The sequence below is a fragment of the Neoarius graeffei genome, chromosome 3 (genome assembly GCF_027579695.1).
Source record: "Neoarius graeffei isolate fNeoGra1 chromosome 3, fNeoGra1.pri, whole genome shotgun sequence".
Taxonomy (NCBI): domain Eukaryota; kingdom Metazoa; phylum Chordata; class Actinopteri; order Siluriformes; family Ariidae; genus Neoarius; species Neoarius graeffei.
Window position 1 is genome coordinate 17258856 of NC_083571.1, and position 15553 is coordinate 17274408.

The window sequence follows — 15553 nt, forward strand, 5'->3', positions numbered from 1 at the left end:
AGGCAGGGTACACCCTGGACAAGTTGCCAGGTCATCACAGGGCTGACAGAGGCCAAGTTTACATTAGACCGTATCTGTCTCGTTTTCTTCGCGGATGCACTGTTCGTTTACATTAAACACCTGGAAACGCCAGGAAACGGGAATCCGCCAGGGTCCACGTGTTCAATCCAGATCGTGTCTGGTCCGGTGCTGTGTAAACATTGAGAATACGCGGATACGCTGTGCTGAGCTCTAGCTGGCGTCGTCATTGGACAATGCCACTGTGACATCCACCTTCCTGATTCGCTGGCGTTGGTCATGTGACGCGACTGCTGAAAAACGGCGCGGACTTCCGCCTTGTATCACCTTTCATTAAAGAGTATAAAAGTATGAAAATACTGCAAATACTGATGCAAATACTGCCCACTGTGTAGTTATGATTGTCTTTAGGCTTGCCATCCTTCCACTTGCAAGTGGTAAGTGACGCGCATGCCAGATATGCACTGGGATCACACACACAGCGGCTCAGTCCCGAATCACTGCTCGTGCGCTTCGCTCGTGCGCTCTGTGAGCTGCGCAGGGCCGGAGTGCACACCCTCCAGAGGGCACTCGCTGTTCAGGGCGGAGTGATTTGGAGCGCAGGATGCCTGCGGAGCCGAGCGTATCCGTGTATTGGCGTTGCTGTGTGCACGCGAATAGTTTTAAAAACGTTAATCTGATGATCCGCTGATACGGTCTAATGTAAACCCTACTAGAGAGACAAACAACCATTCACACTCACATTCACACCTATAATCAATTTAGAGCCGCCAATTAACCTAACCTGCATGTCTTTGGACTGTGGGGAAACCGGAGCACCCGGAGGAAACCCACGCAGACATTGGGAGAACATGCAAACTCCACACAGAAAGGCCCTCGCCGGCCACTGGACTCGAACCCGGACCTTCTTGCTGTGAGGCGACAGTGCCCCGATCCAACATATTGCTCATATTTCAAAGCTTAAAATTTAATTACAAATTACTTCTCTATCATTACAAAAAAGAATCAAATATATCCATCCATCCATCCATCCATCCATTATCTGTAGCCACTTATCCTGTCCTACAGGGTTGCAGGCAAGCTGGAGCCTATCCCAGCTGACTATGGGCGAGAGGCGGGGTACACCCTGGACAAGTCGCCAGGTCACTGCTGGGCTAACACAAAGACACAGACAACCATTCACATTCACACCTACGGTCAATTTAGAGCCACCAATTAGCCTAACCTGCATGTCTTTGGACTGTGGGGGAAAACGGAGCACCCAGAGGAAACCCACGCGGACATGGGGAGAGCATGCAAACTCCACACAGAAAGGGCCTCGTCGGCTGCTGGGCTTGAACCCAGGACCTTCTTGCTGTGAGGTGACAGTACTAACCACTACAGCACCGTGCCGCCCAAATATATCCTAAGTCTAATAATAATAATAATAATAATAATAATAAAAATTTGTCAATTGGCTCCAACACTATATTTTACATACTCCCTGAAAAAAATTTACTCCTTTACTCATCCAATGGAACAATCAGAATTAAAAATCACATTGAAACAAATGGACAATCAGGAATAATCATGTCACCTGATTACGAATTTGAAAGGATAGCCCTTTTCTACAAGTTGATACAGTTCCCTGAGGTCTTAATGAAATGTTTATGACATGCTTTGGTCAAAATACCACAAGGTTAAAAAAACCAAAGCTCTTTTCTCACCCTGTCTAAACAGCCCTGTTCAATAAAGCTGATTTGAGTACCTGTTCCTTTAAATGATAATGAGCCACTGCTCTCCTCACCCCCCTCTTCCATTGGACAATCAAGTCGTCCTTTCCTCATGAATATTCATTCACAAGGGCAGTTCTCAAACCATGAGTGTGGATATTCAGAGGGGGCGGGGTCATTCTAATGAGCTCCTCTTGTGATGTCGAAAGAGGAGACAAATCTGAATGGCTTGTTGAAGCTCATGTTTTCTGAAATAGGCAGAACAAAAGAAACTGATTGGGTGTCTTATTTCAGAGTTTGTAGGTTTGTAGGCTCCAGATACCCAAATGTACAGTGGTGCTTGAAAGTTTAGGAACCCTTTAGAATTTTCTATATTTCTGCATAAATATGACCTAAAACATAATCAGATTTTCACACAAGTCCTAAAAGTAGATAAAGAGAACCCAGTTAAACAAATGAGACAAAAATATTATACTTGGTCATTTATTTATTGAGGAAAATCATCCAATATTACACATCTGTGAGTGACAAAAGTATGTGAATCTCTAGGATTAGCAGTTAATTTGAAGGTGAAATTAGAGTCAGGTGTTTTCAATCAATGGGATGACAATCAGGTCTGAGTGGGCACCCTGTTTTATTTAAAGAACAAGGATCTATCAAAGTCTGATCTTCACAACACGTTCGTGGAAGTGTATCATGGCACAAACAAAGGAGGTTTCTGAGGACCTCAGGAAAAGCATTGTTGATGCTCATCAGGCTGGAAAGGTTACAAAACCATCTCTAAAGATTTTGGACTCCACCAATCCACATTCAGACAGATTGTGTATAAATTGAGGAAATTCAAGACCATTGTTACCCTCCCCAGGAGTGGTCGACCAACAAAGATCACTCCAAGAGCAAGGCGTGTAATAGTTGGTGAGGTCACAATGGACCCCAGGGTAACATCTCAGCAACTGAAGGCCTGTCTCACATTGGCTAATGTTAATGTTCATGAGTCCACCATCAGGAGAACACTGAACAACAATGGTGTGCATGGCAGGGTTGCAAGGAGAAAACCTCTGCTCTCCAAAAAGAAGGCTATTGGAAAAATGTTTTGTAGACGGATGAGACCAAAATAGAACTTTTTGGTTTAAATGAGAAGCGTTATGTTTGGAGAAAGGAAAGCACTGCATTCCAGCCTACGAACCTTATCCCATCTGTGAAACATGGTGGTGGTAGTATCATGGTTTGGGCCTGTTTTACTGCATCTGGGCCAGGACAGCTTGCTATAATTGATGAAACAATGAATTCTGAATTATACCAGCGAATTCTAAAGGAAAATGTCAGGACATCTGTCCATGAACTGAATCTCAAGAGAAGGTGGGTCATGTAGCAAGACAACGGCCCTAAGCACACAAGTTGTTCTACCAAAGAATGGTTAAAGAAGAATAAAGTTAATGTTTTGGAATGGCCAAGTCAAAGTCCTGACCTTAATCCAATTTAAATATTGTGGAAGGACCTGAAGTGAGCATTTCATGGAAGAAACCCACCAACATCCCAGAGTTGAAGCTGTTCTGTACGGAGGAATGAGCTAAAATTCCTCAAAGCCAGTGTGCAGGACTGATCAACAGTTACTGAAAACGTTTAATTGCAGTTATTGCTGCACAAGGGGGTCACACCAGATACTGAAAGCAAAGGTTCACATACTTTTGCCACTCACAGATATGTAATTTTGGGTGATTTTCCTCAATAAATAAATGACCAAGTATAATATTTTGTCTTATTTATTTAACTTTATTTACTTTTAGGACTTGTGTGAAAATCTGATTATGTTTTAGGTCATATTTATGCAGAAATATAGAAATTCTAAAGGGTTCACAAACTTTCAAGCACCACTGTATATGCACAAGTAATGCAAAAGTGAAATGCAAAAGTTTTTTCATTATATGTCCTCTTTAAGATCATTGTGTAGAGACAATGGGGTTCATAAGCCTGAGAACGTGAGTGAAAATGCTTCTGTTTTGCATTCTTTTCTAACTTAATACATTATCAGCACTAAGTCTGTGAAAATTAGAATAGGGTTTTTTTTATACATGAATATTTTCGTATAATCTCATAGTATCTCTTTTTCTTTAATAACAGCATGTACTCAAGCTGGTGTGGACTCCACAAGTTTGTGTAAAACCTGATGATCCCGAGAGTGTGCTTGAAAGGATTACCATAACTCCTCTCCTTGGAACTGACATTCAAGAAAATTTGAAATGGAACAATGATATCAACTCAAAGATCTCTAGCTGCTATGGGACTTTAGCTGTTCTTAGAAAACTTAAAAACTTTGCTCCGTTTCACATAAGGAAACAATTAGTCAAATCCTTTATTTTGTCTAAATTAGATTTTAATAATTCAGTATCTTATCCCATGCCTAATTATCTTGTTAAGCGATTATAGCGTTTACAGCTGGCTGCTGCGAGTTTCGTAACTAAGTATTTTATTTCGCAGACATCTGATATTCTTAAATTAGGCTGGCTCCCCATTGTAGAGCGTAAAGAGTTTAAATTTGTGTAAGTTAGTATTTAAGGCACTGCATTGTAGTTATTGGCCTTCTTATCTTAAGTCAGAACAACATGTACCAGCTTGGTCTCTCTGCTCATCTAGTGAGCGTAAGCTTAAGGTGCCATTAATATCAGGAACTTTTCAAGATGGTGCCTCTAACATTTAATTCCCTTCCCAAAAATGTAAGAAACTGTACCATTTTAAATGAACAATTCAACCTGACTAAAAATTTCTTCTTTGCTCGCGTACATAATAAATGCTCATAGTTTTGTGCTGCTTATGCCTACTTAGTATTAATTATAATAATGAGGGGTCTTTTTTCTTCATGCTGTTTATTATTATTATTATTATTATTATTATTATTATTATTATTATATTTTTTCTTAGATTATTTCTTCGACTTAGTTATACATGCATATAATTATATATTCCCTTTATTCTTTTTGGTTTAGAATTTTTCACATCCTTAGCTTATTTTTATTAAGTGTGTGTTTTTGTTTATAGTTTAGCATTGTAAGAGGCAAATTTTGTTTTGGATTATGCTAATAAACCATTATTATTATTATTATTATTGATCAAATCCTTCAGAGTAGGTGGCACGGTGGTGTAGTGGTTAGCGCTGTCGCCTCACAGCAAGAAGGTCCTGGGTTCGAGCCCCGGGGCCGGCGAGGGCCTTTCTGTGTGGAGTTTGCATGTTCTCCCCGTGTCCGCGTGGGTTTCCTCCGGGTGCTCTGGTTTCCCCCACAGTCCAAAGACGTACAGGTTAGGTTAACTGGTGACTCTAAATTGACCGTAGGTGTGAATGTGAGTGTGAATGGTTGTCTGTGTCTATGTGTCAGCCCTGTGATGACCTGGCGACTTGTCCAGGGTGTACCCTGCCTTTCGCCCGTAGTCAGCTGGGATAGGCTCCAGCTTGCCTGCGACCCTGTAGAAGGATAAAGCGGCTAGAGATAATGAGATGAGATGAGATCCTTCAGAGTGTTATTTGAACATATGCTTCAACAAAAGAGAAAAGACTCAATGGAAAAACACTTTTTTTTCCCGAAATAGTTACCATATTACAAATAGTGACCTAGAAATAGTGTGAATATTCAAGCTATTGAACATCAAATTTATAAAACTTGGTTTATTTCCAGTTTTAACTGAAAAAAGCCCCGGTTTTCAGTGTCGTTTCAGACCCTTGGATCCCACTGTATGTTCTGAGTGTGTGTATGCCTCATAACACTCTCTGATTGACATACAAGACGTGATTTACTAAAAGCTGGCATGCAGATAATATGCAGATTGTTTTACAAATGTTTTCCTCTTTGGAGGACCACAGAGACTTTGTGAGTGTTATGACATGCTTCACAAAGTAAATGAGATCCCATGAAAATAGAGGATAAAAATGTGAAACAAAAACAGAGGAAGTCCAGCAGACCTAAGGCACAACATTAAGAAAAGGGCAAAAAAGAAAAAAAAGTAATAGAAAGAACAGTCTGCAACATAATATTTAAATGGGTAAAGTAATGCATTTTTCATTTTCCCCTTAAAGAATATGGAACGCTGGACATTTTTACCTAAAAGTACAAAATACAGGGCAGTCAAATGAAATAGATTAATATCAGCCTGTGAGGTTTACTGCAGTTAATACGAGTAATGGGCATGTATTACAGTTGTGGAAGCCTGTTTTTGCCATTTAAAGATAAAATTCAACCATTATTTTATGAACATTTTTTGAAGTCATGTATTAGTTTCTCAAAAATCATGACTTCATATTTTAGATATTACATGGTTATGCGAAGATATGAAGTTTATCTGCGAGTGGTGAACATATTCAGAAGTGAGCGAGTGAAAATATTTTCAACACGAGAAGATAAACTTCATATCTTTGTGCAACCATGTAATGTTTTTTTATATTATATGGACACATCCACAAAAAAAAAAAAACCACAAGCTAATCAAAAGAATTTTAATTTTGAACCGGTTTGCCATTTTGACAACATGTGTCTAGTCAGTGGGAAAACACTGGGAGTGACGTCATTGGAGTGAAATATCAGGAATTATTATACATACGGGACACTTTTTTGATGGAATAAAAACAAAAAACTATTCCCTTCTAGCGAGTTTCATTCATTTGATTTTATAACATGCAATGTTGTTAGCATATCGCTTATCCTACGTGTATTATGTCACTCTACCCAATGGAGAATGAGCATTGAATATGGCTTACGATACTGCATGGTTGTCAAGACAACATGATGTCACACATTGGAGACATAAAACTAATGTGCTACTGAGCAAATGTGACAATTTGTAGACAAACATGGCCACTAGGTTTGCTTTGTTAAATACGGAAGATTCTGAGAGAATTTTGAAAGAGAAAAACGCATTGAACACCCAAAAGGAATGTGTGTGTATAATAATACTGGCTGGCATTTTTTGTGGTATATCAGATATATTCCATTCAGCTACTCGTCTTTGACTCATTCAATATCATGCTAGCTGAATGGTGTCAGTCCTGCATGCCTTGGCGTGTGCACCTGAAGGTGTGCCTCAGGCTGCGCGCGCGCAGAGTGTGTGACAGCGCGTGTGCCATGAACAAGGTGCATCTGTTTTCTATCAGTGAACTATGTTGGGCTATTTAAGGACTGCGCCGAGGGTAATGCTACACGAAGTATTACGCCACGTCTAGTGTGCATACCGAGCTTTGTTTCCTGTTCCTGTTGATTTCCTGGTTTCTCAACTCCTGTTCTCATTCCTAGTTCTTGTCCTCATTTTGCCTCCAATATCCTGTTTGCACTTCGGTCAACCTCTTGCCTGTTATTCTGTTTATGACCTTGCCTGCTGATTCAGACTGTTTGCCGCTGTGCGCGTTTCATGCACTTTATGTTTAAATTGCACTGTATGATATTGAACACTTCTGCACTTACATCTGCCTCTCTCGCACACTCTGACAAATGGAATATATCTGATATACCCCCCAAAAAATGCAAGCCAATATTATTGAAATATGTCACTCAGTTCTGCGATGTATTTTGTATGAATAATGCAAGTTTTTCAACAGAAGATAAGCATCATATCTTCAAGCCAATGTAGACACATTCACTAACAAAAAATACCCAAATTTTATCAAAACAATTCATCGATTTCCTCATGAGTGACATATAGAGATTTATGTCACAGTTTTGGATCTCCATGTCCTGGATGCAGATTGTATGAAAAATAAGAGTGGTGTATTTCCCAGTAAAACACTTGTCTCCATAGGATATAAATAAATAACATACATTTTCAATGTGTCAACAATGACATCTAAAGCTGTCCATGATTTCAAGACAGAGAAACTTGTGTAGCAAAGATAATGTTATGATGTACTTAAAGCTTTCATCTAGATACCCTTGCATTAGAAACATATGATGAGCAAATCTTGGAAAAAATCTTGAAGTAGATTCTTTGAGAAGTATATTAATTATCTCCGTCAACTTTGTTGGAGGAGGTTGTTTTCACCTCTGTTCGCAGTGTAACTCAAAGTAGTGAATGGATTTTGATGAAATTTGGAGGAAAGATGAGCCATGGGCCAAGGAACCATTGATTAAATTTTGATGCAAATCCAGTTATGTATGTGGATCCAAGATATTCTAATAATTGGCTTGGTGGAGGTGTCCACTCTACTGAGTGCCCTTCTAGTTTATCATTCTTGTTTGCATTTTTTCTGCCATCCGCAGCCATACTGTTTCATCTCCATTGTAATTGCTTGAGTATTATCTGATAAAGCTGTCACATTGTGTGACCATGCCACATAAACGCGGGATGAACAGGGCCTCAGGGGCCGTATTAGTGATAATAGGGATGTCCTGTCTTCAATAAGAGCGTTCAGTGCCGGTCTATACCAGACCTTCAAGCCTGTACACCCTTCGCCTTCCATTGCAACAAAGTATCTCTGAGCTTTTCCTTCTTTGTGAATTCTGCCAGGAAGTCTGCATGTCAATTCTGCTCAACATACTCTATAACACTGTATAAATGTTTAAAAGTTTTTAAAAAAGCTTCTCCAAGGTTGTATACTCTTAATGTGCTCCATTATGCCTATATTTAAGGTCATTGGTCAAACTGTGTCATGCATGATGAAGTAGAAATAATATGCATAAAATATGCATAAATTGGGGGAAAATAGTGTCCATAAAAATCAAAATACCATAATTTGAGGACATCATTTGTGAACATATGTTGCCTTCTTTGTATGAAGTTGTAATGATTAATTATTTTATTTAATTCCATATTTATTTTATCCCCTTTTTAATTAGGATGAAATGAAGACATGAAAAACAACTTTCATTTATTAGATATTTTTATACTACTTTTTTCTTTAAACAAGACTTATGAATAGCTTATTTATTTACTCACTCATTTATTTATTGTAGGAGCTTTTTATTTTTTTATTTATTTTTTGCTCCATAAATCTCCTCTAGTAGGTATGGTTTCAGAAACTGCCTTTTCACTATGCTTCTTAAATGTCATGGAAATGTTGAACTGTACAAATTAATGGTATTTTTCTTTTTTACCTTTCATTCTGCTCGACAACTCTGAATGCTTTTGAAAGTGGTCTAATGTACCACACACTGTCAGACAAATTTTCCCCCAAATAAAGGTTTTCATATCGTCACAAAGGGCTTAAGTGTCAATATTTCACAGCCTGAGCTGGTTTCTGTTGAATCTGTTAAGGAAACAGATGGGAAAACATCAGCCATCTTTTAAGCCGTCTGCTTTATGAAATGATTAGTGAGGCAGCTTGGAGAAGTGCCAAAGCAACTAGAGAGAATACACAGGATTCAGGTGTGTGTGTGTGTGTGTGTGTGTGTGTGTGTGTGTGTGTGAGAGAAAAAAGTGCTCTGCAATTATGGTGAAAAAACAAAGCCAGCTCCAAAGGTGCCTTCGATGTCACTGAGTGCTGCAAGCCTCGGCAAAACATTACAATGTAGTGAACAGAGGGGGGCCACTGCAAAGTGTTGAATTTACACCAAAATATAAAATGTGCCCACCTAGGCTACATGACAAGAGTGTGAAAATGTCTTAATTAGCCATATCCTTCTTAATAACTTTGCCCATGTGAGGCGTGCCAGTGGTGTTCCATGTCAGCAGAGCCATGTTTATTATGATGGATGATGCAGGGAGTGTGTGCAGGATACACTTGCTTGCCAGATGTACGCTAGCGGTGGCTTGTGGTTTGGGAGAGACAACAGGAGACGAGTCCCAAGGGGGTGCTCACCAGCTGGTCAGCAATGAACCCCAGACAGCAGGTGCTGATTAACTCTGTTTGGCTCACTAGCTAGCAGGAGAGATCCCATTGACCTCGACCATCTCTTTATATTTTACAGCAGTACGTTGTGAAATGTGCTCTGCACCAGAGAGAGTTGAGGGCAAAAGATGCACAATCTGAATTAAAACGAGACCATGAATGACAACGTAGCTCACTCCAGCCCTGTGTAGTCCAGAAGGAATGATCTAAATTGGGCCACCTTGCACAATAAATGTTGCAAGCTGTATACACAAGTTTTATATATCATTTCCTCTCATTATCTCTAGCCGCTTTATCCTGTCCTACAGGGTCACAGGCAAGCTGGAGCCTATCCCAGTTGACTACGGGCGAAAGGTGGGGTACACCCTGGACAAGTCGCCAGGCCATCACAGGGCTGACATAGACAACCATTCACACTCATGGTCAATTTAGAGTCACCAGTTAACCTAACCTGCATGTCTTTGGACTGTGGGGGAAACCAGAGCACCCGGAGGAAACCCACGCGGAGAACATGCAAACTCCACACAAAGGCCCTCGCCGGCCATGGGGCTCGAACCCGGACCTTCTTGCTGTGAGGCAACAGTGCTAACCACTACACCACCGTGCCGCCCCAGTTTTTATATATCAGTGGCGTCTGGTAGTCTTTCAAACAGGGGAGGCTGGTCGGTTACGATATTTCCAGATTTTAAAAGAAAAAACACATCAATTTTGCCCATACTCTTGCCTCTGATCTGGCTGATTGTTGGCAGGGTCACAAACTGAAATAACAGGTTCTTTTGGCCCATTAGCCTACTGTCCAATATACATGATGGTGGTGTTGGGGGGGGGGGGGTGTTATATTTTAACGTCTTATATTTTAAAATTGTGGCATGTTGTTTAAAAATTGACCTCGGCTGTGTTTTTGTTTAAAAATGTTTTCCAAATTGTAGCGGTGTTTAATTAATATCCAGAAAAACATATATTCCAATATAATATACTCAGCATAAACATTTTAAATAGATTCTATATTTTTGGTCCATCCATGACATATTACTAAAGTAGCCTATTTACTGTTGTTGATGTGGGTCACTTGCTGTTAGCCAATTCACTTTCTCGTACCAGGAGAGCTGAAAGGAACGAGTATTATTCCCTACCTTTTTCACCAAGTCAATTTGAGGCGTTGGTCTACCCTGCTCTTTAATTTTAATTTTTTCCTCGAAAGGAAGACTGGCAAATGGCTTCGCCAAAATTAAATCAGCAATGCTTGGCATCCATGCGCAGCTTTCTTGCTAGCTGACTAGCCCCCTCAAGTTCAAGTTCAGTCACTCAAATAAACGAAATTTCTGGAACTAAGATAGCAAACTTGACAACACTATATTTACACTTTATTTACAATGAAAATATATACAAACTAAAAAAGCTGGTAGAAACCGTATGTAATGAATGAAATCAAAATGTAAGCCGATCTCTTACAATACACCACAGCACTTGCGAATCCGCATGGGACTGAACTGATGTTGCCAGATACTGCTGACGTTATCCAGCCCAAAATATGTTCAAAACCCGCCAAAATGCACTTAAAACCGCCCAATCTGGCAACACTGTACCGCTGCCTGTCTATAGTTGAAACGAGCTGTCAATCAAAGAAAATATCCGGCCGCTTTCACCAATCACCAGTCTCCTCGCGGAAACTGCCATGTCCCTCCCATTTGAGGCTCGGAGTCCGTGGGCAGGCATTTTCGCAGTATTTGTCCAATAACAGTCTTGCATTTTGAGATTGAAAAGCGCATAGCTCCCAAATGCCGTAGAAGTCCATTGAGGCTGGGAGTCCGTGAGACTCCGTGGGCGGGCGTTTTCGCAGTATTTGTCCAATAATTGTCTTGCATTTTGAGATTGACAAGCACATAGCTCCCAATCCACTGAGTCTGGGCTGCATCGCGCTGTCACGAGGGGTAAAAACTCACGCACACATTAGGCGAGCTGGGGAAAGTTATAACAGAATGATTTCGCACTGTAGTTGGGTTGAGCACATATATTTCTATGATTCTGGATCTGAAATAGCAATGTTATAAGGTCAGCTATAACATAAGCCTAGCGCAATTCATCCTACACGATGTTCGTCATTTTTAGAGGAGGCTGAGCCTCCCTCGTTGTCTTAGAGCAATCGCCCGTGATATATCTCACAGGCAAGCAGTTCAACAAAAATCACTTCTCGGTCAATTCCTTGCCATTTTGGATTCTTTCTGGCAAATAGGTAGGTATTCCTAGGGTGGCGATATATATACTGTATATCGCCACCTTAGGTACCCCTACCTTCATGCCAGAAAGAATCAAAATCTTTGAAGAATTGAGGGAAAAGAAGCTATTTGTGTGGAAACTGCTTGTTAGGGCTTAATTACTCCATATCTCCATTATTAACTGTAATTATGCAAATTTGGGTAGAAGCTATATGCACCCCAGGCAGACCTACCTTCCTGCCAAAAAGAATAAAAATCAGTGAAGAATTGAGAGAGAAGAAGCGATTTTCATGAAATGTGGATGATGTCGGATGGACAACAGACAACCAATGATGGCATGAGCTTATTGCCTGTCAGCCAGATGAGCTAATAATGACACCAACAAGGATTTATTCAGTCATTCCTAGCTTGTTTGGTGAGGAGATTTTTCACTAGTTTTGCCCATTTTTACCTCCACCAACTTTGTTGGAGGAGGTTATGTTTTCACCCTCCATTTGTTTGTTCCCAACATATCATAGCATAAGTGGTGAACAGATTTTGATGAAATATGAGGGAAGGTGGGCCATGAGGCCAAGGAGCAACTGATTAGATTTTGATGCAAATCCAGATATGTATGTGGATGCAAGATTTTTTTTCTATTAATGAACAGATTTGGATGAAATTTGGTGGACAGCTTTAGTATTATCCTAAGTTCAAGTGATTTGATTTTCTCATCTCATCTCATTATCTCAAGTCGCTTTATCCTTCTACAGGGTCGCAGGCAAGCTGGAGCCTATCCCAGCTGACTACAGGCGAAAGGCGGGGTACACCCTGGACAAGTCGCCAGGTCATCACAGGGCTGACACAGACACAGACAACCATTCACACTCACATTCACACCTACGCTCAATTTAGAGTCACCAGTTAACCTAACCTGCATGTCTTTGGACTGTGGGGGAAACCGGAGCACCCGGAGGAAACCCACGCGGACACGGGGAGAACATGCAAACTCCACACAGAAAGGCCCTCGCCGGCCACGGGGCTCGAACCCGGACCTTCTTGCTGTGAGGCGACAGCGCTAACCACTACACCACCGTGCCGCCCTGATTTGATTTTAATATTGACAATATGTGGCTTGGCAGAGCTATACACTCTACCAAGTGCCCTTCTAGTTACCAACGTGGTGGCATGTGAAAACCTTTATTAACAGGGTCAGTTCTATTTCAACAATTTCCAACTGAATTTCCAAGGAGTTTAAAGCGAAAGAAAAATTAATGTAAGGTTCCATTCACTATCCTACTAAAAGACCATACCTGCCTCTACATTTTTAACCTCCGTATGGAAGAATGTTACTGACGTAGTTTAAAGAATTATATTTTTATAAGGGAAAATCAATTCTCACTTTGTTTATCAGCATCATTCACATCAGCAGCATTTAAACACAAGCCTCATTTTCATCTCTTTACTTCACTGAGCTCTGTTCCAGTCATCATCAGTGGGACGCATTTGTTGACTTAATTTCCCATTGGGCATTTAAATCCTTCTTTTTCTGCTCTCATTGGTACAGAGTGTAAAGACATGCACTCTTTTCTGTTTAGATTATGATGATCATGTGACAATGCCAGAGCATCATGGACATGTATGGACTGAGAATAGCACACTTAGCTCACTAGGTTTTAAAAATCTTTAGGCAGACTGGATTGTGTGTTAAACCGGCTTATCTGATGTGATTTTTTTTTTTTTGGCAGACAGCAAAGGCAAGATTAGAAATTTGTGGTTTTATGGTATTTTATAGGCAGAATTTTCAGTATGTTTGAGTTCTCCACCAAAACCCATTGTTCTCAGTCCTTATCCAAATGAACCATCGTTCAATTTGTCCTGGTGACAAGAATTTTATGATGGTCCACGTAAAAATAATGTGAAGTGGATTAAGTGCTTCAGTAAAGTACTGAGCATACGGTGAAAACTGTTCTGATCCTCACACCCTGTCTGATTTGCAACGGTACAAGCACAAAAAAAATGATGCATCTGGGTCACTGGATTAATACAGAAAAACAAAGAATTTTTACCCCGCAGAACAAAATGTACTTATTTAGAGCTCATGCAAATCAGTGCCCATGCATTTGTTTCCTTTAAATGGCTTTAAATCATTTTAAGGAATATTATACCATATCAAAATAGAGGAATAGAAATCAGTAGAAAATAGTGTACGTAGAAATGTCAGAAATGGGTATACACCTCACTTATGTTTCTTGACATTTTATGAACATGTCAAAAAAAGCATTTTAGGCGCAAATATTACCTTGAGTAATATTTTCTGTATGCTATTAGCTATATGCTAATATTGCTATATGAAATGAAAGAAGACACAGGTAAATGAAGGTTAACAGGTTCAGTAAGCAGGTGAGAGACAATGAGATGATGTGTGGACCAGATTGGATTGTTGAGCACATGTAACAAGTTCCTAACCAATTAAGGAATACTCAGACTTTGAAAAATGTGAAACATTAAAAAAAGCAGGAAAAAAACCATAACATTAACCCTGGGTCCGGTTTCACTAAAATAGTTTAGACTGGGTCCAGTTTCACTAAAGTAGTTTAGACTGGTCTATGGGTTAAGATTGGTCTTAAGTTTCTTTATAGACCAGTCTAATGCAAGTAAGACAGTTTCACAAAAGTTAAGACTAATTTTTTAAGTCTAATTTTAGGCTTAAAAAGTAAGACACCCTCCCCCCAGTCTAATATGGGTCTAAGGGCTATAAAATTTAATTAAAAAAAAACAAACAGTCAAGCCATAAGTGCCATCAATGTCAATAACTACAAGAAAGCTTGAAATGTTAAGGCAGTGAAGTACATTGCAAGTATGTAATACACAAATTTAGGCTATTATAATCTAACTATAAAGTATTCAATAAAGAACAAACAGTGTAATGCCAGCTTATTCATTTTATTACTTATAAATAATATAAATATATATAAATAATAATATATCAATTCATTTATGCATATAATTACATCACCACTCATCACTTCTCTCTCTCTCTCTCTCTCTCTCTCTCTCTCTCTCTCATACACTCACACACACACACATTACTACATCACTCCTCCATCTGCGTGAGTCTCTTCAATTTAAGTTGCAGTCTTTCCTTTTGGTAGGCTCTTCGTGTAGTGTCACATCCGCACAGGTACTGGGTGATGACAACTCCGAGGGTGAAGGAGCCTCAGCTTCAACGTTGCTAGCAACGTTGCTAACGCTGCTGGGTCTGGCGAAGCTGGTTACTCCACTCCGCTCTCCTTTCAGTCCCCAGAATAAGGGCGACTCTTCGCCATGAATGTTGATGACCATTTCGGTGGTTACTTTTAGTTTCTTCAAACCCCCTCCTCCAGTGGGGGTGTTTTTACGCACGGCAGCAACATCTCTTCTCGCAGATGGATTAACGCTATTCACAGACGACGTTATTTTTTCCCCACACTTCATGTTTTTTCTTATTGCTACATTCTTTGCTGAATTTGCCTAATAAAACGTCTTTGTAGGAATTAAATTCCTCTAATATAGCCAGATTTTCCGAGTGGCTAAACGGCACTGAACGACCACTGTCCGCCATTTTTTTTGTTTTGAAAAGAGTCTTAAAATACCCACAATCCTTTGCAGCATAGTACGACTTAAGATAGTCGGAGTCTTAACTGCTTTGTGCAACAGTATTTGTTAGACGTCTGTGCTAAGCCCGACTATACCCGCTGTCTAAGTTAAAGTCATAGTCTAACTTAGTGAAACCGGCTGCAGGTGTATCTACAGATGTTTGCATTACCACAAATGGTCAATAG

At 40.0% G+C, this 15553-nt stretch overlaps 1 protein-coding gene across 1 annotated transcript in view; it reads left to right on the plus strand.

The window, feature by feature from the left end:
- The window catches only part of nkain2 (sodium/potassium transporting ATPase interacting 2), a 680821-nt gene that overhangs the window by 238612 nt on the left and 426656 nt on the right, over positions 1-15553 (plus strand). The gene's annotated exons all lie outside the window — the stretch shown is intronic.